Source organism: Chiloscyllium punctatum, chromosome 7 (assembly GCF_047496795.1).
Source record: "Chiloscyllium punctatum isolate Juve2018m chromosome 7, sChiPun1.3, whole genome shotgun sequence".
NCBI classification, from domain to species: Eukaryota; Metazoa; Chordata; class Chondrichthyes; order Orectolobiformes; family Hemiscylliidae; genus Chiloscyllium; species Chiloscyllium punctatum.
In genome coordinates this window covers 48,289,200-48,312,779 of record NC_092745.1, presented here as the reverse complement: position 1 = coordinate 48,312,779, position 23,580 = coordinate 48,289,200, and the positions used below count along the sequence as shown (strand labels likewise).

The 23,580-nt window shown below is 41.3% G+C and overlaps 1 protein-coding gene across 1 annotated transcript in view; it reads left to right on the top strand.

Annotated features, from left to right (window-relative positions):
* Nucleotides 1-23,580, top strand: part of astn1 (astrotactin 1) — a 2,276,897-nt gene that overhangs the window by 587,850 nt on the left and 1,665,467 nt on the right. The gene's annotated exons all lie outside the window — the stretch shown is intronic.

Here is a 23,580-nt window from a genome sequence, read left to right as displayed (position 1 = left end):
GATTTCAGCTCCAATGCTGAGATATCCTATGGCAAAGCTTTCTGTCTTGTAACAGCTTTGGGCATGGAGGATTTTCTTGAAGCAACTCCAATCTTTTGTTGACAGTGTTAAACTCTCTTTGATGTTTCCTGAACCAAAGGAAATTGTATTTCTTATTTCATCCAACTAAAATCTCTCCTAATTTTAACAACACCTACTAAAACTCTGCTTTGTTTTCATCTCAAAGAGCATGTTCCGGTGATGTTTTCAGTCTTCCTTTGCAGCAATGGCTCTCCGTCCCTGATTTTGTACAGATAAATCAATACTGCAGGCTTTTTTTTTGTCATTGCCAGATCGTCCACAACTCAATTATTTTCCCTTCAGGTCTGCTCCCTGTGCCTTAGCATTTCTCTCTGTGTCTGTGTCCAAGGTCCTATTACACCATTTCCATCTGGATCTTATTGTCTGATACATGTCTTCTTGTGATTAAACAGTTGTAAACTGCCCCATAATCAGTGCGTCAGAATTTGTAACATTGTCTTGACAGATTTTATCATCTTTCTCGGCAATTATTTATCCTGCTGTGCTCCTGCATCACGCCTGCCACATTTGCCTTTGTGATTTTCTTTTTATTCTGGATTTCATTTTTCCTTTTACAGCATCATTTAATTGCAGATTCTTTTCACTCTGTAAAGATACTTTTTTTTTCTGAATCTTTAAGTTCGAGCAGCACTGCGCATGAGGTTTGGATGTGACATTTGTAATTTTCTGAACTCTTGCCCCAGTGAATGTTTGCTGGATTGAAACTACTGAGAAACTATCATTTGATTTTGGTGAGCATTTTACCACTGACACCTGTGGCCTTTGATTTGTGTGCATCAATAATTTGGGAATAATATCACTTTTCAACACATTTTCCAGCTGGGTTTCAGATTTGCCAACTATACAAACATAGAGTTAAACCATATAGAAGACGCCTTTCAGCCCATCAAATCTGTACTGTCAAATACATATCACATCCTACAGAGGCTGAACAGGCTGGGCTGTTTTCCCTGGAGCATCGGAGGCTGAGGGGTGACCTTGTAGAGGTTTGAAAAGTTATGAGGGGCATGGATAGGGTAAATGGGCAAAGTCTTTTCCCAGGAGTGGGGGAGTCCAGAACTAGAGGGCATATGTTTAGGGTGAGAGGGGAAAGATATAAAAGAGACCAAAGGGGCAACATTTTCACACAGAGGGTGGTACGTGCGTGGAATGAGCTGCCAGAGGAAATGGTGGAGGCTGGTACAATTGCAACATTTAAAAGGCATTTGGATGGGTATATGAATTGGAAGAGTTTGGAGGGATATCGGCCGGGTGCTGGCAGGTGGGACTAGATTGGGTTGGGATATCTGGTCGGCATGGACGGGTTGGACCAAAGGGTCTGTTTCCATGCTATACATCTCTATGACTTTATGACTCTATGACTAGTCCCACTGGCTTCAACTCCGTGGCAACATTTTGTGAATTGAGAGTTGAGGTAGATCTGGTTGTAATCATAGAATCCCTACAGTATGGGAGTCGGCCATTTTGTCTATCAAGTCCACACTGCCCCACCAAAGAGCATCCGACCCAGACCCAACAGCCCCCAACTTACCCTTGTAATTCTGCATGTACCATGGTTAATCCATGAAGCCTCCACATCCCTGGTCACTACTTTAGTATGGCTAATCTACCTAACCTGCACATCTTTGTGGACTGTGGGAGGAAACCAGAGCACCCCAGAGGAAACCCACATGGGCATGATAGAATGTGCAAACTCCACATAGACAGTCGCCCGAGGCTCGAACCAAACCCTGGTGCTGGGAGGCAGAAGTGCTACCAGGACAAAAATAAAATCAAAATTCATTCAGAGCTTCTGCCCGAAACATTGATTTTTCTACTCCTCGGATGTTGCCTGACCTGCTGTGCTTTTCCAGCACCATTCTAATCTTGTCTCTAATCTCCAGCATCTGCAGTGGCCACTTCTGCCCAATCAAATAAGACTCATTCATTAAACATTAAAAAGAAGCAAATTCATGTAGTTGAAACACTTCTAAGTATCATTGAGAAAGAATGACAAATGTTCCATCAAAGCAATTTATTTTTTGTCAGACCAAGTTAGCAATTTTGATAAGATTGTTTCATCATTTTGCTTTTCACCCAGATTGTACACCATTGGAATTTCCACAGAGGTTCAGAAATAATTAGTAAGAGAACCATTTCATACTGTGAGGCTCGCTGATGCCCAATTTGGGTTCCACCAAGGCCACTCAGCCCCTGACATTATTACAGCCTCAGTTCAAACATGGACGTAAAAGCTGAATTCCAGAGGTGAGATGAGAGTGACGGCCCCTAACATCAAGGGCCTATTTGCTTGTGTATATCATCAAGGAGTCCTCGCAAAACTGGAATCAATGGGTATCAGGGAGCAAACTGGCCTCTGGTTCAAATGATGCCTGAAACATAGGAAAATGATTGTGGTTGTTGATGGTTAGTCATCTCAGCTCCAGGACATCTTTGCAGGAGTTCCTCAGGGTAGTGTCTTTGCAACCATCTTTGACTGCTTCTTCACTGACCTTCCCTCCAGCATTAGGTCTGAAGTGGGATGCTTGCCGATGATTGCGCAACATGCAGCACCATTTGTGACTCCTCAAATACTGAAGTAGTCCATATTCGAATGCAACAAGGTCTGGACAATATCCAGGCTTGGACTGCCAAGTGGCAAGTAACATTCATGCCACACAAATGCCAGCAATGACCATCTCCAATAAGAGACCATCTAACCACAGCCCCTTGACATTCAATGGTGTTACCATCACTGAAACCCCTACTATCTACATCCTGGGAATTATTATTGACTTGCCACATAAACACAGTGGGTCCACGAGCAGGTCAGAGACAAGGAATGCTGCAGTGACTTACTTCCTGACTCCCAGACTCTGTCCACTGTCTACAAGGCACAAGTCGGGAGTGTGATGGAATGTTGCCCACTTACCTGAATGGGTGCAGCTCCAACAACATTCAAAAGCACCATTCAGGCGAAAGCAGCCTGCTTGATTAGCACCACATCCACAAGCTTCACTCCCTCCAAATCTACCACCACTTCCATCTCGAAGAACAAGGGCAACAGATAGGTCGGAATACCAAAATCTGCAAATTCCCCTCCAAGCCACTCACCACCATAACTTGGAAATATATCACTGTTCCTTCAGTATTGTTGGGACAAAATCCTGGAACTTCATCCCTAAGGGTATTGTGAGTCAACCTACAGCAAGACTGCAGTGGTTCAAGAAGGCAGCTCGCCGCCATCTTCTCAGGGCAACCATCCAGCGATGTCCACTTCCTACAAGTGAATATAAAAAGCTTTTGTTTTTAACACAGACACTAGTTACGGTCTAGAAAGCACTGAGTGTGTGTATGTGTGCACGCATGAGGAGTGGAAACCATTACCGTTGTGTGCTTCAAAAGGAAATTAGGTTGGCTTCTTAATAGAATCAAAATGGTGTAATAATCATTGAAGAGCAGGGAAGTGGTACTGACTGCTATGTGCAGATGAGAGAGCTGATATAGGAAAATAGGCAGAATGGTTTCTTCCTGTGATCCAGCCATTCTATTATTCTATAACCTCTTGATGGGCCATCATAACAAGAGATTGACAGGAACACCAACATAGAATTTCTGCTGATTTCAGGCAGTAAGTCCTTGCAGTAAGATATGGATGTAAAATATTGCCATTATTCCAAAGCAATAGAAATGGTCACCCATAAAAGAGGGAGCTTAATGTGAGAACTATCTGCAGAAAGTTTCCTTCACTCAATAGGATTCTCTTTGGGGTCTGCTACTTGACATTTGTGGCCAAATAATGTGCGTTCTTGGGAAGTGCATATCATGAGGGTTACTATCTTTGTTCTGCGCTTGCTTAGTAACAATGCACAGATTGGGCAGAATGAATAAGTGAACCCACTGGTTGTAATGGAATCACAAGTCATCAATTGAAATTGTTTCTTTCTCTCAAAAGCCCAAGGAGAGGCAAACCCTGAAGATGAATGCATTATGATTACTTGCAATGAATCTCTTTGTCATAATTAAGCTTCTGTATGGGTTGGCATACTGAATGCAAGCATTCTGTTGAGGAAGTCCTATTAAAGTAAAGGCGATTATACTAATTCCAACGTCTACTTTGTAAAATCCAATAGAATGTCTAAAACATGTTGAGCCTATTTTGATGTAATGACAAACTGAATTAACCATTCAGATTTGTGTGCCAAAGTGTGGATGCCATCAAACAAGTTGCATGCCCTGGTATCACCCTCAGATTAATTGCACAAATCATGCATTATCATCTGGAATGATCAATGCCATCCATTGGCTCTCATTCTGATATTCAAAAATCTAGATCAGTGGGTGGGCTGCAGGAAAGACCAATATGTTTTTGAAAACTCATTTTTGAATGGAAAACCAATGGAATGTTGAAAATTTGTCTCACGATGCATCTTCACATCTCAGCCAGAGTGGAATTGAACCCATTGCTATTGGGATCTCTGCATTACCAACCAGCAGTCCAATCAACAAAGCCAACTGGATGATATGCAGACAGATAAAGAAAAGATGCTCGGAAGGCTGGCAGTAATTTAAGTGGAAGGGCACGGAATTCAGGCAAGCTGTACCTTAAGTTATTGAACTAAGAAAAAAATTGAAGCCGTGGGATTGCTGGTCTCAACTTTCTAATTCTCCATCAGTGTACTGGGGGGAGAAGTAGGGGATTGTACATGCCTACTAAAAAGAATAAAACAGGCAATTACATGCTGTCATTTGTTTTTGTGAGTTGTTCACAAACAAGGATTAGAAACAATTAAACCATGACAACATCAACAACCTCTTGGGAAAGCAAGAATTAATAAAAGAGAGCCGGTACAGATTTGTTCAGGGTAAATTGTGTCTGTCTAACTTAATAAAGTTTCTGATAAGACAACAGAAGCAATAAATGAAACAGTAAAGTTAATGCTGTGCATGTGGACTTTCAAAGTGCGCCTGATAAAATATCACTGATTGAGCTTGACTTAAAATTGAGGCCTATGGAATTAAAGAGGAGCAGCAGCATAGACATAAAATTAGTTAATTATTTAAAACAGAGGTTTATGATGAAAAAATCACTTTTCAGACTGGGGAGTATATTGTGGGGTTCTCCAGGTTTAGGATTAAGTGCATGGCTGTTTCTGATGTACGCAAACAACTTGGAATGGGATGCTTTTTTGAAGGTGCCATTTAACTTAGAAACATAGCAAATGAAGAAGAAAAACTCTGAACTTTCCCAGAACAGCTTCAACTTTGGCATCGACACAACTTTGAAGAAAATTAAGCTCTGAAGAAGGATCACTGGAATCAAAATGAATCCTTTCCACAGATCCTGCCAGACCTACCAAGTTTCTCCAGCAATATCTGATTTTGAATACAGAAAATTGCCCAGGTGTGTCCTGCACTCTAAGACAGTGACCTTGCAATGAGAACTCTGATGGGGAGAGTTACAGCTGCACTGTTCACTTTACCACCTGCCAAATGGCCAACCAAGGTAGGCCCTCAGCGCTGGAAATGCCTGTTCTCATCACATGACTAATATTAAAGCTTGCTGAATTGCTTACATATACAGTTCTGGGATTCTAGATCAGTCACTGCTTGACATCCAGAGGAACACTAAGTTGGCAGACAGCACTAGAAGCTCCATGTCTATGTCCAAGTGGCTGGCAGGAAAGAAGCTGACACCTCACCTGCAGAAACAAAAGAAAACTACTGAGCCCAGTTCACACAGAAGGCTATAATCGAAGATCAACCTGAGGGAAGTTGTTACGCAAATGGAGGCAACAGCACCCAGCTTGCAATCAAGACCAAATGGAAAAAATACTGGGCACATAGGTTCAAATCCTATCATGGCAGGTGGTGAAATTTGAATTCATTTAAAAAGTGTAATAAGAAGCTAACTTAATGGCGACCGTGTAAGCACTGTTGGTCCTCACGTCTAAACGAAAAGTCTCGTCTGGTTAGTGTCCTTTCAGGAAGAAAATCTGCTGTCCTTCATGTGACTCCAGACCGACTGCGTACAGTTGACTCTTAGTTGTTGTCAGTGCATTTAAGGAGTAGGCAATGCAGTTCTTTAATAATACAATTTTAAATTTCTCCTCTATCAATACTGATCACACTAGGCCAAATTTTGGAATAATTTAACTATTATTTCTGTCAGGTTTCATGGAGGGTTTCCTCTCCATGAGGGCTAGTGGGTTTGCTAGTGCTGTTGTCCCTAACCTGCCTCATTAATTGTTTTACACACCAATATTACACTCCTCTTGGCTGGATTCCCTTACCCACTGCACTGGGCAAAACTGGCCAATGCCAGAGGAGACCATCATCTTCAGAATCAGTGCCACCTTTCAAAGGCCATTATGCACCTGACCAATGCTTGGGGTCTGATGCTGCCTTGTCCTGTTGTGTTTTTTGCCCCAGATCTCTCAGAGAAGGGAAAATGGGTGGGCTGCTTTTCAGGCAGGAACTGGCAGTCCTGCTGGGAAAGGGTGGTGCAGAAGGGGCAGGTTCATTCCCAAAGACTGACAGGCCACAACACCAGACTTTGCCTTCTCCAAGGTTGCGGCCTTGTGGAGGTATGGCCAGCAGTGTAGAAAGTCGGTCAATGATCTTCGCAAGGTTTGTGAAGGTTTGTTGCTCAGGTTGAGGTTTAGGGTGTAGGTTTGCTCGCTGAGCTGCAGGTTTGATATCCAGGTGTTTCATTACCTGGCTAGGTAACATCATCAGTGGCGATCTCCAAATGAAGCGAAGCTGTTGTCTCCTGCTTTCTATTTATATCTCTTTCCTGGATGGGGTTCCTGGGGTTTGTGGTGATGTCATTTCCTGTTCATTTTCTGAGGCGTTGATAGATGGCAACTCGATCTATGTGCTTGTTTATGGCATTGTGGTTGGTGTGCCAGGCCTCTAGGAATTCTCTGGCATGTCTTTGCTTAGCTTGTCCCAGGATAGATGTGTTGTCCCAGTCGAAATGCTTTTCTTTTCATCCGTGTATAGGGCTATGAGGGAGAGGGGGTCATGTCTTTTTGTGGCTAGCTGGTGTTCATGTATCCTGGTGGCTAACTTTCTTCCTGTTTGTCCTACGTAGTGTTTGTGGCAGTCCTTGCATGGAATTTTGTAGATGACGTTGGTTTTGTCTATGGGTTGTACTGGGTCTTTTAAGTTTGTTAGTTTTTGTTTGGGAGTGTTGGTGGGTTTGTGTGCTACTAGGATTCTGAAGGGTCTCAGTAGTCTGGCTGTCATTTCTGAAATTTCTTTGATATATGGTAAGGTGGTTAGGGTTTCTGGGAGAAAGTGAAGACTGCAGATGCTGGAGATCAGAGCTGAAAATGTGTTGCTGGAAAAGTGCAGCTGGTCAGGCAGCATCCAAGGAGCAGAAGAGTCGAAGTTTTGGGCATGAGCCCTTCTTCAGGCTGTGTTTTGTTGGTAATGTGATTGATGGTGGTTGGGGTGTGTGTGATGGTCTGTTCTAAAAGTGTGGTAAGTGTTTCCTTTGCCAGGTCGATGTTGATGGAGGTGAACAGTGCTGTTACATCGAATGAGATCATTGTTTCATCTTCCTCTATTTTGGTGTTTTTGATGATTTTTAGGAATTCCTGGGTGGAGTGGATGGAGTGCTGTGACTCTTCTACTAGGTACTTCAGTCTCGCGTGTAGGTCTTTGGCCAGTCTGTAAGTTGGTGTTCTGGGTAGTGAGACTATGGGTCTGAGGGGTCTCCTGGTTTTTGGATTTTTGGTAGTCCATAGAATCGTAGGGTGTTGGTCCCGTCAGGTTTCATTTTCTGGAATTCCGTCTTGTTTAATTGTCCGGAACGAAAACATCATGAAGCTAGTGGACCTGTGCCTCGCCACCCACTTCACTTTCAGCAACATAGTCTACAAACAAACCAACGGCACACTCATGGGATCTCCACTATCAGGATTCATAGCAGAAGCGGTAATGCAAAGGCTAGAACAAACAGCCCTACCAATCATCAAACCAAAAATCTGGGTTCACTACGTAGATGACACCTTTGTCATCACAAAACGAAACAAGATAGAAGAGACATTTAACATCATCAACAACACCCTCACAGGCATAAAGTCACCAAGGAGGAAGAAACTGACAACAAACTCGCATTCCTGGACGTCACAGTAGAAAGAAAGGACAAGGGAGAATTACAAACCTGCGGATATAGAAAACCGACAAACACTGACCAAATAACTCAACTACACCAGTAACTATCCCAACACACACAAACGAAGCTGTATCAGAACACTATTCCAACGAGCCACCACACACTGCAGCACAGACGAACTTCAAAAAACAAAGGAGAACTACCTATACGATGTATTCAAGAAGAACTGATACTCAAAAAATGCAGTGCGCAGATTCCTCAAGAACAAACCATGACAAGCAGACAAAACACAGCCAGAAACCCTAACCACCTTACCATACATCAAAGAACTTTCAGAAATGACAGCCAGACTACTAAGACCCTTCAGAATCCTAGTAGCACACAAACCCACCAACACTCCCAAACAAAAACTAACAAACTTAAAAGACCCAGTACAACCCATGGACAAAACCAACGTCATCTACAAAATTCCATGCAAGGACGGCCACAAACACTATGTAGGACAAACAGGAAGAAAGTTAGCCACCAGGATACACGAACACCAGCTAGCCACAAAACGACACGACTCCCTCTCCCTCATAGCCCTACACACGGATGTAAAAAAATACCATTTCAACTGGGACAACACATCTATCCTGGGACAGGCTAAGCAAAGACATGCCAGAGAATTCCTAGAGGCCTGGCACACCAACCACAATGCCAAAAACAAGCACATAGATCTAGATGCCATCTATCAACCCCTCAGAAAATGAACAGGAAATGACATCACCACAAACCCCAGGAACCCCATCCAGGAAAGAGATATAAATAGAAAGCAGGAGACAACAGCTTCGCTTCACTTGGAGGTCGCCACTGATGATGTTACCTAGCCAGGTAATGAAACATCTGGATATCAAACCTACAGCTCAGCGAGCAAACCTCCACCCTAAACATCAATGATCTTCTCCACCCTGCCAGCATCATCTCTCTGCTACCTCATGCTCATTCATTCACTCTCTGCCGCTGCTCTTAGCTCCCACTATGGCTCATGCTCTTCCACTCTCACTGTTACTCTCGCTTTCAACCATTCAGTCTCCCCAAACTCTAATCCTGCAAACCCTCTGATATTTAGAAGACCTCACCAGCTTTTTGCCACCTGTACCAACACTAACAGCTATGTCAGACACTCTCATCTCAATACCCCCATCGTCTCTGTTTCCGTGAAAATTATCCACTGAAGAGTAAGATGAGCCAATACGGGCAGTGAAGATGCCCAAGCTGGGTGCTAGTCCCTGTGTACAAAGTGTCCTTGCAGTAGCACTGCAAGGAGAAGTGCTGGTGTGCTCCAAGGTGCAGCATTGAAATCTAAATCATACTATGTAAGTGTTTTAGATATGCACCATAATGGTACAGAGAGGCTAGTAAATGTTCGGTGCCAATGTAGATGTTGGGATACATGCAGTTGCTGTCCATAGAACCTGCCCTGAGATGTTGGTGTTAGTGTCCAAGATGGAGGTCCAGAGGAGAAAGGAGTAAGCTGGAGTTACTCAGCAGCCACTCCAACCTTCATGTCAGGAATTCCCACCATCTCCTTTCTATCAGGCCGATGGTAAAACCAGCACATTTATGAGCCAAGATTCATCATTAATGAGAGTGGATACCAAGCAACAATCTCATGAATAGGAATCCCATAGCTCCCTCGTACGAATCTCATTTAGATGCCTGAACCCTAATTGAACATGCGACTTGTTGCTCCCAATGCTGAGAAAGATCTCACTGGATTTTCCACCTGAATCACCTTGCATCCTCATCATTGCCGACCTCAGTTAGAGCCTTAGATTCCACCCGTTGTCCTCTTTTCAACAACACAGAAGTAAACATGCATTCTTGTCCAACTCTAGGAATTACATCTGGTGTATGCATCCAAAATAAACCAAACCAATGTGCATTGCCATTACGCCCGCCTTCCACGTGCCTTTGCCGAGCCTCATATTTCTTGGAAGTGCTTCTCCTGTGGCTTCAGTATGGTGGTGAAATCCTGGTGACTTTCATGAGGAACCATCTCTCTGGAACTTGGAGATTTGCAAAAATGCTGTGGTGATTCATGGCATGACAAAAAAGGAATGAACGATTGACAGTAAAAAGGGCAAGTGTGCATGCTTTACCTGTTGTGTGTCTTTTAATCAATGTGATTGGAACTTTGTAAGAAGCATCAAATTTATCGAAAAATGTTTCCAAATTCATAAGCAGTCAACCTGCTTTTTTTGCTTTAATGCCCTGTTATAAAGAACATGTATATGTTGGAGCCACACCAATTGTTTATATCCATGAAATGCTGCCTATTTAACCTTTACACATCAAACAGCATCATATACAAGGCAGACTGGAACATTGTTCTGAAGCAGAAACATTCAGCGGCCCCACTTCAAATTAAGTTTGTAATAAGATTTAATTGCACACTTTAATGAGAAAATGTTTGCTATCTTAATGAACATTTCCATATCACCTTGAAAACCTTAATCATTAACGGAAAAAATTGTCAGTATTCTGTCATTCCTTCGACCTGCTAAAAAGACAGTAATGACTGCCTCTGGTTGCTCTCACTAAGATCTGTTGAGACTCAGTTAATGACCATTTCAGCTTTACAATCTACTGGGAGCAATTCAGGAAATATGACTTGGATGACATTTCTTGAATACTTCAATATCAATGTATGTCTAGGCTAGCTCGCTGATGGAATTTGTCATGGCTTCACTGTCTGTTTTTGGTTGCTAGCTGCTACTGGCTCTTTTTAAGTGAGCCATGAAATCATTTGGAGCAAAACTACACAGGTTCATGTTTATGTGTGTATCAGATTAATGTTTATGACAACTGTCTGTATCAAAGGGCAATGATGTAAACATCAAAGCAGTTCCTAAGCTACAATGCTTGAAGATCATGACTGACTGAATACTTTAATTCTCAAGTGACAGTCCTGGCCACAGATGGCACAGGTATAAATCAAATGTTCTGCTGCTGACGCCTGCACAGAATTGAGTCTACTCTTCTTTGGCCCTCTGTGGGTTGTTGTTAGCTATATCTTTTCAGCTGGTGACATTGTTAGAATCACAGCTGATATTATCACTGGACCCCAGACTGAAATCTGACTTCTTAATTTATTTTTGCTTTCATTTTAATGAGGGGATTTCTTTCTGAAACATAAGCATACAATATTGTATATTTGGCTTTGTCAATTAAACATTTATGAATGTTAAAAATTTATGAAAACAAGCTGTTTATATGCAACACAAATTGAAAGATGTAGAAATACAGGATAAAATACAATTCTATTAATCCCAAAAAAGACCATTTAGAAAACTCACAGTGGAGAGAATCTTCTTCTCTCTCACCTCTATATGGTCTAATTTAACTGTGGCATTAATTCACCATCTGAGAATCTAATAGTCTCTTCCCTGAGCCTTCATACCTTGAGCTTGAACTTTCTCAACTTTTTCAGAATTTTAACCCAAATGCTTCTGGTCTGGAACTATTGCTGAAATACTTTCATTAAGGTAATTTTTAAAAACAAATTTAAACCATCTTCTCTCCTACTTAGGAGCAACTGTTTTACGTATACGTCTTCAGCCAAAAGTTCGACCATAAGACCATAAGACATAGGAGTGGAAGTAAGGCCATTCGGCCCATTGAGTCCACTCTGCCATTCGATCATGGCTGCTGGGCACTTCAACTCCACTTATCCGCATTCTCCCCGTAGCCCTTAATTCCTCGAGACAACAAGAATCTATCAATCTCTGCCTTGAAGACATTTAGCGTCCCGGCCTCCACTGCACTCTGCGCCAATGAATTCCACAGGCCCACCACTCTCTGAAGAAATGTCTCCGCATTTCTGTTCTGAATTTACCCCCTCTAATTCTAAGGCTGTGTCCACGGGTCCTAGTCTCCTCACCTAATGGAAACAATTTCCTTGCATCCACCCTTTCCAAGCCATGTATTATCTTGTACGTCTCTACTAAGTCTCCCCTTAATCTTCTAAACTCCAATGAATACAATCCCAAGATCCTCAGCTGTTCCTCATATGTTAGGCCTACCATTCCAGGGATCATCCGTGTGAATCTCCGCTGGACATGTTCCAGTGCCAGTATGTCCTTCCTGAGGTGTAGGGACCAAAACTGGACACAGTACTCCAAATGGGGCCTAACCAGAGCTTTATAAAGTCTCAGTAGCACAATGGTGTTTTTATATTCCAACCCTCTTGAGATAAGTGACAACATCGCATTCGCTTTCTTAATCACAGACTCAACCTGCATGTTGACCTTTAGAGAATCCCAAGTTCTACACAACTGCCCCAATCTGAAACTAAGACTTAAAGCTTTCTCTCCAAACTATGGGTGCATCCCCACGTTTTGAGAAAAGAATTCAGATGCACAGCCCCACATGCCACTTGTTCAACATTTAAAAATCCAAACTCAAAATTATAAGCTGTTAAAATATATAAATGAATTTCACACATCCTACATCATAGTAATCTTAATTCATTTGTGGGATGTGGTCATTGCTGGCCGGCCAGCATGTTTTGCCCACCTCTAGTTACCTTGAGAAGGTTAAATGTTAATTGTTTTCAAGTTCACTGTGTAAATATAGATCAGTTCAATGGCCAAAAGTTTCTGCAATTTTTCAAGCAAAGGAATATATCAACCATCCTTCAAATATAGATGACCATTTGAGACTTCTCTGGTTTGCAAAACCAATAGCACCTTCAGGCAGAATCTCATAGAAGTCTGAACAATTTTGGTTTTGGTGAGATTTGTAGAAGAACCACATCAGAAGTTAGAAAAGGCCAATCTCAAAAGCAGGAACATCTCACTGCATCTTTTATGTTTTTGTCAAGTGGTGAGATTCTCGCTAGACAGTAGTGTGTTGCTGATGAAGGAAGATTATTGCTTGTTAACCTCCTTGTAGATGGCTCAACTCACCTCATTAATATTCAACTTTCCAACTTACCAAACCTGCTGAAAATCTAGTTATTGAGGAAACTCAACATGGAAATCAGACTGACTATCTGGTTGTTGTGTCTTTGTGCGTGTTGGCCTGTCACTTTAAGAGTCTGGTCACGTGATGTGATGATATCATCAGTCATTTTGGAGGAAACAGCTCAGTCTCGTTTGTTGCCTTCGAGAGTGACCACCTCATCTAATAAAGGTCTTGCTGCTGTTAAACACATTGGCTGCTGGTTCTTCCTGAAACATTACACTGGTGAATTCAACTCATTGCTTGCTTAAAAATACTTCTGTGTTCAATACCAGGCACCAACATATTAGGCATGCTCCATGGGGCACCAGACACATGCACCCCATCTCCATGGTCATCACCATCCAGTATGTGCTTTATTGAACCTTCACAGCATATCTCTAATCCACACACAAGATGCTTCTGCACTATATGCTGCACCAGCAACTATTAATGTAATGCTGCAGCAAGGACACTGTGGGTCCAGGAACACGCAGCCAGCTCATGCAGTGGACCAGGCTGCATCTCCGAGCTCCTCGCTTTCACTTATAGCACTTATCATGCCCTGGGGTGGGGGTGGGGGGGTGTGGTGGTGGTTCCTTTCTGTTCCACAATCTGTCAATAAATGCTACCAATTCGGTCTTTCTCAGTAAGATTTCACTTTATTTAATCTCGGCTGGGCACAGGTTGTCCAGTAACACAGAGGTTAAACACTCTCGTGTTCCTTGGAGAAACTGCTCACATGGCTTAAGACAAAGACATTTTTATACCTTTTTTGAGAGAAGTACAGGCCATCGTTACACAGCACATTCAAACAATTATCAATCAATTTTAATGAAATGCCTTTCTTGACAACAACTTAGCCCAATGATATTTCCTGGGAACCAACCTTGTTTTCCAACACTAAGTACTCCTATCTTGCAAACCTAATCTCTACACCTGCACTTGCAAGGTCAGTTAGGATGGCTAGTAATGTCTTATCTAGTCTAGTTATTGCTATCCTGTAAAGGAAGCATTGTCTGCTAATCTTTGTTGAGTCACACTGTGGTTAATTCAACTTTTAGCGGGGTTAAAAGCCATTTTATGCAGCTTTAAGCAGAATTGTCAATTTGCAGCCGAGAAGCCATTTTGTCATGTTATTTGTATTAAGAAGCCATTTTATTGCTGCCTATGTTAGTAAAAGCATGTATTAAATGGTTGCTCCTGACAACAACGAGTTACTCCAGCTTGTATTCAGAATTCAGATCTTCAATACGGGCTCACCTTACTTCTGCCTTGCTTTGCTATTTAGCCATAAGGTATTCGAGCAGACTAAAGCCATTCAGCCTATCAAATCTTGCTCTGTCATTTGATCATAAGTGATATATTTCTCAGCCCCATTCTCCTGTACCCTTCCCATAACCCTTGATCCCCTTACTAATCAAGTAACTATGTATCTCTGTCTTGAAATGCACTCAATGACATGGCCTCCACAGCCATTTGTACTGAAGCTCCATAAATTCACTGCCCTCTGGCTGAGGAAACTCTTTCTTATCTCAGTTTTAAAGGATCGTTCATTCACTCTGAGGCCGTGCTTTGGGTCCTAGTCTCTCCTCCTTGTGGAAACAAATATTTTCCATGTCTACTGTACCCAGGCCACACAGTATCCTGTAAGTTTCAATTAGATTTCCCTTATCCTTCTAAACACCATTACTTAGGAATCCAGAGTTTTAAAAATAAAGGCAATTCTGAAGTCATGAAGCTGATGTTGGGCGCCATGGGATGGAAAGTACATGAAAATGTTTGATGATGGATAGGCTATGGTGAGCATTAAAATAATTAATTGATTTCAGAGAAAGCCTATATTCTTTGGAGGCAGAGAGAGAAAAGGGGAAGAGCCATGGCTAAGAAGAGAAGTGATAGTGTTAGATCAAAGGGCAGGGCTTACAAAGTTGTTTTAGAAAGAAACATTGTAAGTCTGATGATTAGGAGAATGTTAAAATTCAGCAAGCATGGAATTGAAGAAGAAAGAGAGGACAGAATATGAACGTCAAAGAATAAGAAATGTAAAGTTGAATGTGAAAGGATCCATGGGTGTACAAAACAGAAAGGATTAGCAAAGCCAAATGTGGGTCCATCGTAAGCAGAGACCTGAGATTTATAAATGGAAGTAAAGAAATGGTGGAGATGTTAAAATGCACTTCGTGTTTGTCTTCACATCTGAAGACAGATGAAGCCCCTGAAAGAACTTAAATGCCATCTTCTAGTGAGAGTGTGGAACAACGTCAGTGGACAAACCCGAAGATTAGACAAAGTCATTGTGGACTTACAACATAGAACATAGAAAAGTAAAGCACAGAACAGGCCCTTTGGCCCATGATGTTGTGCTGAGGATTATTCCTAATTTAAATTAAATAACATAACCTACACACCCCTCAATTCACTGCTATCCATGCGCATGTGCAGCAGTTGCTTAAATGTCCTTAATGATTCTGCTTCCACGACCACTGCTGCATTCCATGCGTTCGCAACTTTCTGTGTAAAGAACCTTCCTCTGACGTCTCCTCTATACCTTCCTCCTAATATCTTAAATACAAAACCTTGAGCCAGTCAATCCTACCCTGGGGAAATGTCTCCAGCTATTGACTCTATCCATGCCTCTCATTACCTTCTATACTTCGATCAGGCCACCTCTCTTCCTCCTTCCCTCCAGGGAGAAAAGTCCGAGCTTAGTCAACCTGCCTTCGTAAGACAAGCCCTCCTTTGAGAAGGGGAATTCATGTAGCAGAGTTCCTAATTCTAGGATAATGAAACTGTCCTTTGAGGAGATTGGGCCTGCATACTCTGGGACTGAAACGAATGAGAGTGATCTGATAGAAACTTTGAATAAGCCATTTGAAAAGGTGCCATGTCAAAGAATAGGAGTATTACAAGGTTTTGTTTCTAAAGGCAGAATGTATTTTTTTTGTTCAGTACCAGTAAGGAGGTTTTAACTAAATTACATAAACTCAGTTCCTCCGGTCCTGCGTGGAATAATGAGCAACAGGACTGTGTCACCAATTCCGATACATCGCAACCTTGTTTGTTCCAGCACACATAATATCCTGCTCTTCAAGACCCTCCTTAATTGTACTTGTTTGGCTGGTCTCACCTCCTTTCCAGCATGTAGTGTTCATTCGAATGCCATCTTTGTGGGGCATGTGACTGTAATCAGTATCTGCCAGCCTGTTTTTCCTCTCTATCCCAGGGTTCTATTGTTGCTTCTGACCAATCCTTTGTCATTTTGAGAATGCCTCCCTCAAACACAAGGACATCCAGAACATAACGTGAACAATAAAAGCAAAATCGTGCAGGTGCTTGAAGTCTGAAACAAACGCAGAAAATGCTGAAGAAGCTCAGTAGATCTGGCAGAATCTGTGAAGAGAGAAGCAAGAGGTAATGTTTGGGTCCAATCTGATTTTTTTCAGAGCTTCACTAGTTCTACCGAGTTTCTCCAAACTTCTCTGAAATAATGAAGGGGTGTCTAGATAGTAATGCCTGAACACAATGTACTAAATAGTGAGAATTTTATTGCTCCAAGGAATTAATGATATTTTTCAATGATATTGCACAGAATTTGAGGGCACTAAATAGGTTGAGTGAAGATCCATGGAGGGTTGAGAAGTATTGTGAGCGATCCAAGAGAACGGGCAGGTGGGTACATTGTAAAAGAATGGGGTAGCTGGAATAATCTGAGGGAGCACAACCTGACTTGGAGTTGGGCGTAAGAGGTGAGGTTTAGAGGAAAATTAGGATAAACAACAAACAAGCCTGGAATTTCTAACGCACCCACATTTCTCATGCACTACAATTTTGGTCTCAAGCGTACTCAAAACCTGACTTCATGCAAAAGACAGGAATGATGTGTAAAGTTGCACTTGTGGCTGATGTGTAATTCACAAGCAACAAAAGTGTGCAGGTCGGGTTTTCCCAAGCCCAGGGAAGGATTCATCCCATGCTCTCAACCTGATTTAATAAGGTTTAAGGGAAAAAAAAGCCTATATATTGCATAAAATATTAATTGTCCTCACTCTGATAAAGGTTGGCTCACAGACTGTCAATGTTATGCTCAATATCACTGGAGAAAGCCTGACCACCCATAATCTGTTCATCTGGACAGAAAAAGCAGATTAATATTTTAGGTGGAGACCATTTGTCAGATCTTATTTAGCTTCGAGTTAGTTGAGAATTGAATGAAAGTTTAAATAGAGACAATAAAATGCTTGGGTAAGAAGAATGAAAGTGTAAATGGATATTGGGAATTTTAGTCTGACAATCTGTCAAGACTAATTGCAGAACATTCCCTCAAGTGAATGAATACATGACATGGAATATAACATTGAGTAAATTAGATTTGGCCGATAGAAAGAGTAAATAGTCAACCAGACTTAACTTATTTGTGATGTATGCTCTGCAGGAAGTCATGAACAAGTTGTGACATGGACTGAGCTGTTCCTAATCATTGAGGTCACTACTTCATCTATTGCAATTTTTTTTCCTAGTTGTTCTTCATTGTAGTTTTTGCTTTTATTGTTTTCATTCTTTATTGAATTCCCAAAGTTCACTTTTAACCTTGGTTATTTCAAAAGTATCATATTAAATATTTATTTCAGTTGCATCCCTTATTTGTTGGATGTACATCCTGTCCATCACTATTTCATTCTGCCATAAAAGAGAAATAGGAATATTTTAGCAGCCCATTCTTTCATGGCTGACTGTCAATCAAACATGGTGGAGAGAGGAGAGAGATTTTCAGAAGCAATGGAAAAATTCCATCCAGGTAATAGTCTATAGCCACTGTCATGAAACTCTGGCTCTCTCGTCAGTAGTGCCCTAGAGCCTCACAAAAAGGAGCTCTTTGCATGCTTTATTCTTTCCAACTGACTGATCAAAGCTGCCAAAGGCACAGTTTCTAAACCACTTCTTTTCCAAGGCATTTCATACAGATCATCTCGTCTCCACAGCTAATTAATAAGTACATTCCCTTATTCATGGTATAACTGACATTTTGTTTTTACTGTACCTATTTCATAGCTGCCATATACTTTTTTCATACAATCATATAGTTGATTGTTCAGAACAACATTTAGTAGTCAGACAGTTGCTGAGCTCGCATTGCGTACAGATTCAAAATCATTTTTTGGCATGTATATTTAGTAATGCAACGCACACAATTTAGAATACCATTTCTGTCATTTTATGACATGTTCTGTATATACTCCCATCCTTTAAAAACTATTACCTCTTTGACTTTTGTGTAATTTAATTTGTTAAGAACCTTATTATCATAGGTATAAAGGTGGTCCACACTTAATGTACCTGAGAATCACTGCTTCAAGTGAAATAACTTTAAGTGAATCATAGATTCACACATGGATTAATATTAAGCCGAGAGTTCCTTCAGATATTTGCTTGCCTTACAAAAACGCAATGCACAAGCTGAAATATTTAAATAACTCACAAAATAAGAAGCCATCAAATGTTTTCTGTATGAAATCACGTTTATAAATTAATTGATGAATGCAAATTTGTGGGGTGAGACCGTGTTTCTGTTGTATTTTTGTGGCATATTTACAAAATGTTGGCATTGACAGACTTAGCGTCATTTAGAACAGACTTGAGAGGTGACAATGTTGGATGCTTATGTCTCTATTCTGTCTTCTGACAGAGTTCAGGCCGAGTTCAGCTTTGCTTTAACTCTTTTGTTTCTTTCAATACTTTGTGGATTTTTTTCTGCGAGTTTGTTTTCCTCTTTGCTGTGTACAAGCTTGGAGAAGATACTTTAACTCTATTGTGGACTCACTCTCAACAACTCTTGTATGTCTTAGTTTCTAATTGTTTATTTGCATATACTGTAATTTGCTGCCATTTCCCAAGTGTCTTTCTCTCTCTCTTCCTCTCTCTCTCTCCCAGAAATTTTCTTTTCAAAAGCCAGTTATAGCTCCCTTAATAAAGGTTTTCTGATTCTGTTTTTTTTCTCTGTTGTTTTGAAAAATACATATTGTCAACGCAATGTCAATATCGAGGGGGGTAATCTGGGATCTGACCAAACTGCTCAAGGCTGCCCCTTGTGTTGAGAAGGAATACTGTAGTTTTAAGTTTGGAATGATTCTCACCAGTGAAATCTGATTCAAAGACTGGAGAAGTCTTGACATTGATATTATGTTAAAGGGGTCAGAGCAATATTTCCTTATTTTTAAAGGCACATAAGATTAAGTTATCTATTGGCTAATGAGAAATGCACAAATACTGAGCTATAGAGAGAGGCTGAATAGGCTGGGGCTGTTTGCCCTGGAGCGTCAGAGGCTGAGGGGTGACCTTATAGAGGATTGTAAAATCATGGGGGCTATGCATAAGGTAAATAGAAAAGGTCTTTTCCCTGGGTTGGGGGAGTCCAAAACCACAGGGCATAGGTTTAGGGTGAGAGGGGAAAGATTAAAAGGGGAGCTAAGGGGCAACTTTTTCATGGAGACGGTGGTGCGTGCATGGAATGAGCTGCTCGAGGATGGTGGTGGCTGGTACAATTACAGTATTTAAAAGGCGTCTGGATGGGTATACAAATAGAAAGGGTTGAGAGGGGTATGGGCCAAGTGCTGGCAAATGGGATAAGATTAGTTTAGGATATCTGCTCGGCATGGACGGGTTGGACTGAAGCGTCTGTTTCCGTGCTGTACATCTCTATGACAGTATGAGTTCTCATGGTTCCAATCAAGTACTGACATCAGCTGACTTTGTGCATTACACATCGCTGTGTCATCAATGTTAAACTGAAAACAGAAAGCATATCAAAGAAATGGTCATAGAGAGAAAGCAGCATTTTTGTGAAATAACTTTGAAGAAACTGTGTAATGTTACCTGTACTTCATGTGGCTGATCTATTTCACACTTTCTTTGCACTGAAATTTCCACCCCTCTTCTCACTCAACTCACGGGTGGTTGTTCTCTTATGCAGCCCCTCACGTCTCGTGGGATAATAAGTGAATCTTATATCATGCCAATGTACCTATGGTCAATTGATTTATAAAAATGGAGGTGAAATAACAATTAAAGGCCCAGTATAGATCTCTGGGTCACACAACTAATTCATATTCCAAATCTGAAAACAAATAATAGGCCAAGCATTTAAACACTATCACCTGGCATGCTGTTGTATTGTCTCCAATATCATGAGAACTTGTGTTCTTCATAAAACTTCCACATGGTACCTATGGATCCTTAAAATCCACTAGGTTCATGCTAACTCTCAGTTATGAGGATAGATTGAAGAAATTGGGACTCTTATCCTTGGAGAGAAGAAGGATGAAAGGAGATTTAACAGAGGTCTTCTATATAATGAGCAGGCTGGATAAAGCAGATTGGCAGAAAAGCTCTTTCCACTCATAAAAGAAAATAAAAAGATGAAGAGAGCTTATATTTGCATAAAGTAGCAAGGGTAACGTGAGAAAAAACTCAGTACTTAATGTGTAGAATACACTGCAGTTAGTGGAGGCAGGTTCAATTGAAGGATTCAAGATGGCATTGGATCATTATTTGGATAGAAATGGTATGCAGTGAAATAGGGAAAAGGCAAGAGAGTGACACAAGGTAATATTCAGGGTACAAGCACAATGGGCCAAATGGCTGCCTCCTGCACTGTAACAACTGTGTGTGAACTTGAACGCTGTAGTTTTCTCAGAAATTTCCATTAAGTTAGATAACCAGACCTGTCCTCGACAAATCTGTGCAAATTGTCCTTAAGTAACTTTACCTTTCCTTGGCATTCACTCATTTTATGTCAAATTATGAATTGACAACTGGCATGTACTGGACATTCACATACTTGAGAAGAACAATTTTACGAGTATTATCCCAAACAGTTTGGAAAGGCATGTACTTACATTTACAAATGCAACATATTTTAAGTCTACTTATTTTTCAACGGTTACTTCAATATTGTTACCCAGAGCTGAGATCATACCACAGAAATAAGATCCTGCCATTGACACGTGCAAAAATCCCCAGATTAATCCAGTTGCTTTAGGTCAAATTGAATTGATTTTGTATGGGGAACCTGCACAAGTGTTCTGGCCATTCATTCAAACCCACCCAGGTAGATGAATGGAAAAATTTTACTCTGTGTCTTTGCTCACCTTTTGATTGAAAAAAAATTGACAGAAACATGGAGAGACAAAATAGCTCGAAACTGAATTAAGAATTGTATTACATATTGAGCCATGTAAGTTGATTGAAATTCATGCAGTGCGCCAATTTCTTTCTGCCTGCTCATTTAATACGAGTATCAACTGTGCTGTTCATTGACAGCAAGGTTGCCACACCTGCCAGTACCCACTGAAGCTGGGCTGTGTAGGCTTAGAGTTGCTCAAAGTTGTCTTTCCAGTCCATCTGTTATCTTTTCCACTGAGTTTCAATAGCTTTCCATCAACCAGGTTTCAAACACACAGGTGACATTAAAACAGATGAAAACATCCCAACACTGAGCTCAACGCGATTATTCAAGTGTTATTTGCTTACATCTGTCTGCAATATCACACAGTTAATTAATAGATTTCATTTGGAGCCTTTTACCTCGTGCCAATTTTGTTTTTGCATTGTGCCCAGCTGACAGTTTGCTGATCAGTGGCAGAGTGAAGCTAAGGTTGTTGATTTTTTTTAATTGCAAAAATATGTTTTATTCAAAAAAATCTTGATATACCTACATAGTTGCTGCCACAGTTCTGTACGAACTTTGTATCTGAAGAATTAATAAACATTGGCATTTGACATTCCCTCTAGTTGCAAATAAAAAAAACTAAGGCATTTCTTTCTTACACAAGACAATATATGTACAAATATTTGAGGCACCAAGAAGGTCTGACAACTGGACAAATCCCTATTGTACTTTGGCAGGAAGATCTTAAATGATTTTTTTTTTCCTCATTGTCCCTTGGCAGCAGCTGCCCCAAGCTTTAGTGCGTCTCCTCAGCACATTGTCCTGGGCCTTGGAATATGCCAGTCTGCAGTAGTGCAGGTCAAGAGTTGACCCTACAGAGGTTTATTAAGTCATGAGGGATGTAGATGTAATCAATGGCAGGTGTCTTTTTTCCCCAGGGTGGGGGATCTCAAGACTGGGGAGCATATTTTTAAGGTGAGAGGAGAAAGATTTAAAAAGGACACAGGGCAATGTTTTTTAACACACAGGGTGGCTTGTGTGTGGAATGAACTACCTGAGGAAGTGATGGATGTGGGTACAGTTATAATGTTGAAAAGACTTTTGGTTAAGTGCATGAATAAGAAATGTTTGGAGGGATATGGGCCAAGGGTAGGCAAGTGGGACTAATTTAGTTTGGAATTATGGTTGGCATGGCCTAGTTGGACCAAAGCCTGTGATGAAGGTCTTAAGCCCGAAACATCAATTCTCCTCCTCAGATGCCTGACCTGCTGCGCTTTTCCAGTGCCACACTTTTCAATCCTGATCTCCAGCATCTGCAGTCCTCATTTTCTCCATATAGCAGAGTCTTCCAACACGGCGCTGCTTGGAATACATTTTAATAAGCTAATGTTGTCATTGCCTGAGGAATAATGGTTAAAGTTGTGATCTATTAGTTTGTCCTGCTCTGCACGAGCAGATTCATATTCTCAGTCCTACTCAGTTCCAGCCTGCACCAAGGCAGCTACGTCTGGAAGCAACCATCTTTACTCAGGAGCCTTGAAGACAGGAGGAAGTACTCCCTGGCCAGCCACAATTCTGTAGACTTCAGCAACCTCAAATAACTATGGCAAGCACGAAGTGCTTGTTGAATCATAGCAACAGGATAAGAAGATGCCAATAACCAATGAAATTGCAAGCAGTCAATCCCTCTAAACAGCACCGGTGGGAGGGTTTTCTCTGCTGCTGGATGTGAGTTTTGGGGGGTGCATTGGTGCATCTCCAAAATGGTATTGCTAGTTTCAAATCAATACTGCAGGCTGATTGACATCATGATCTGCCTGCGGTGCATACATACCTACGATGGATATTAGTTGTGGGATTGCTAATCCATTGACCAATGTAGACTCTAGAGCAATTCATGCCAGAAGTGAATACCTGTGCCTTGCCTGCCAAGCCGAATGCAAATTGGTTCTGTAGCACGTGAACAGGGGGCAATATTGAGCACACTTCGAGTCCGTAGCTTTCTCATCATCACCTTTGTTTTGTGAAGGTTGAAAAGTGTAATGTGTTGGCATCTCACATGATCTGTCCTTTGACCATGGGATATCATGTTGCATGAAATAGGTGCATACATCTCTAATTGTTTTGCCTTCCCTACGTGTGTGTGTGTGTGTGTGTGTGTGTGTGTGTAAGTAACAGGGTGGGGTGTTGAGATTTAGTGTGAGGAATGCACAGGCACAAAAGCAATGCTGGTTCCCTGTAA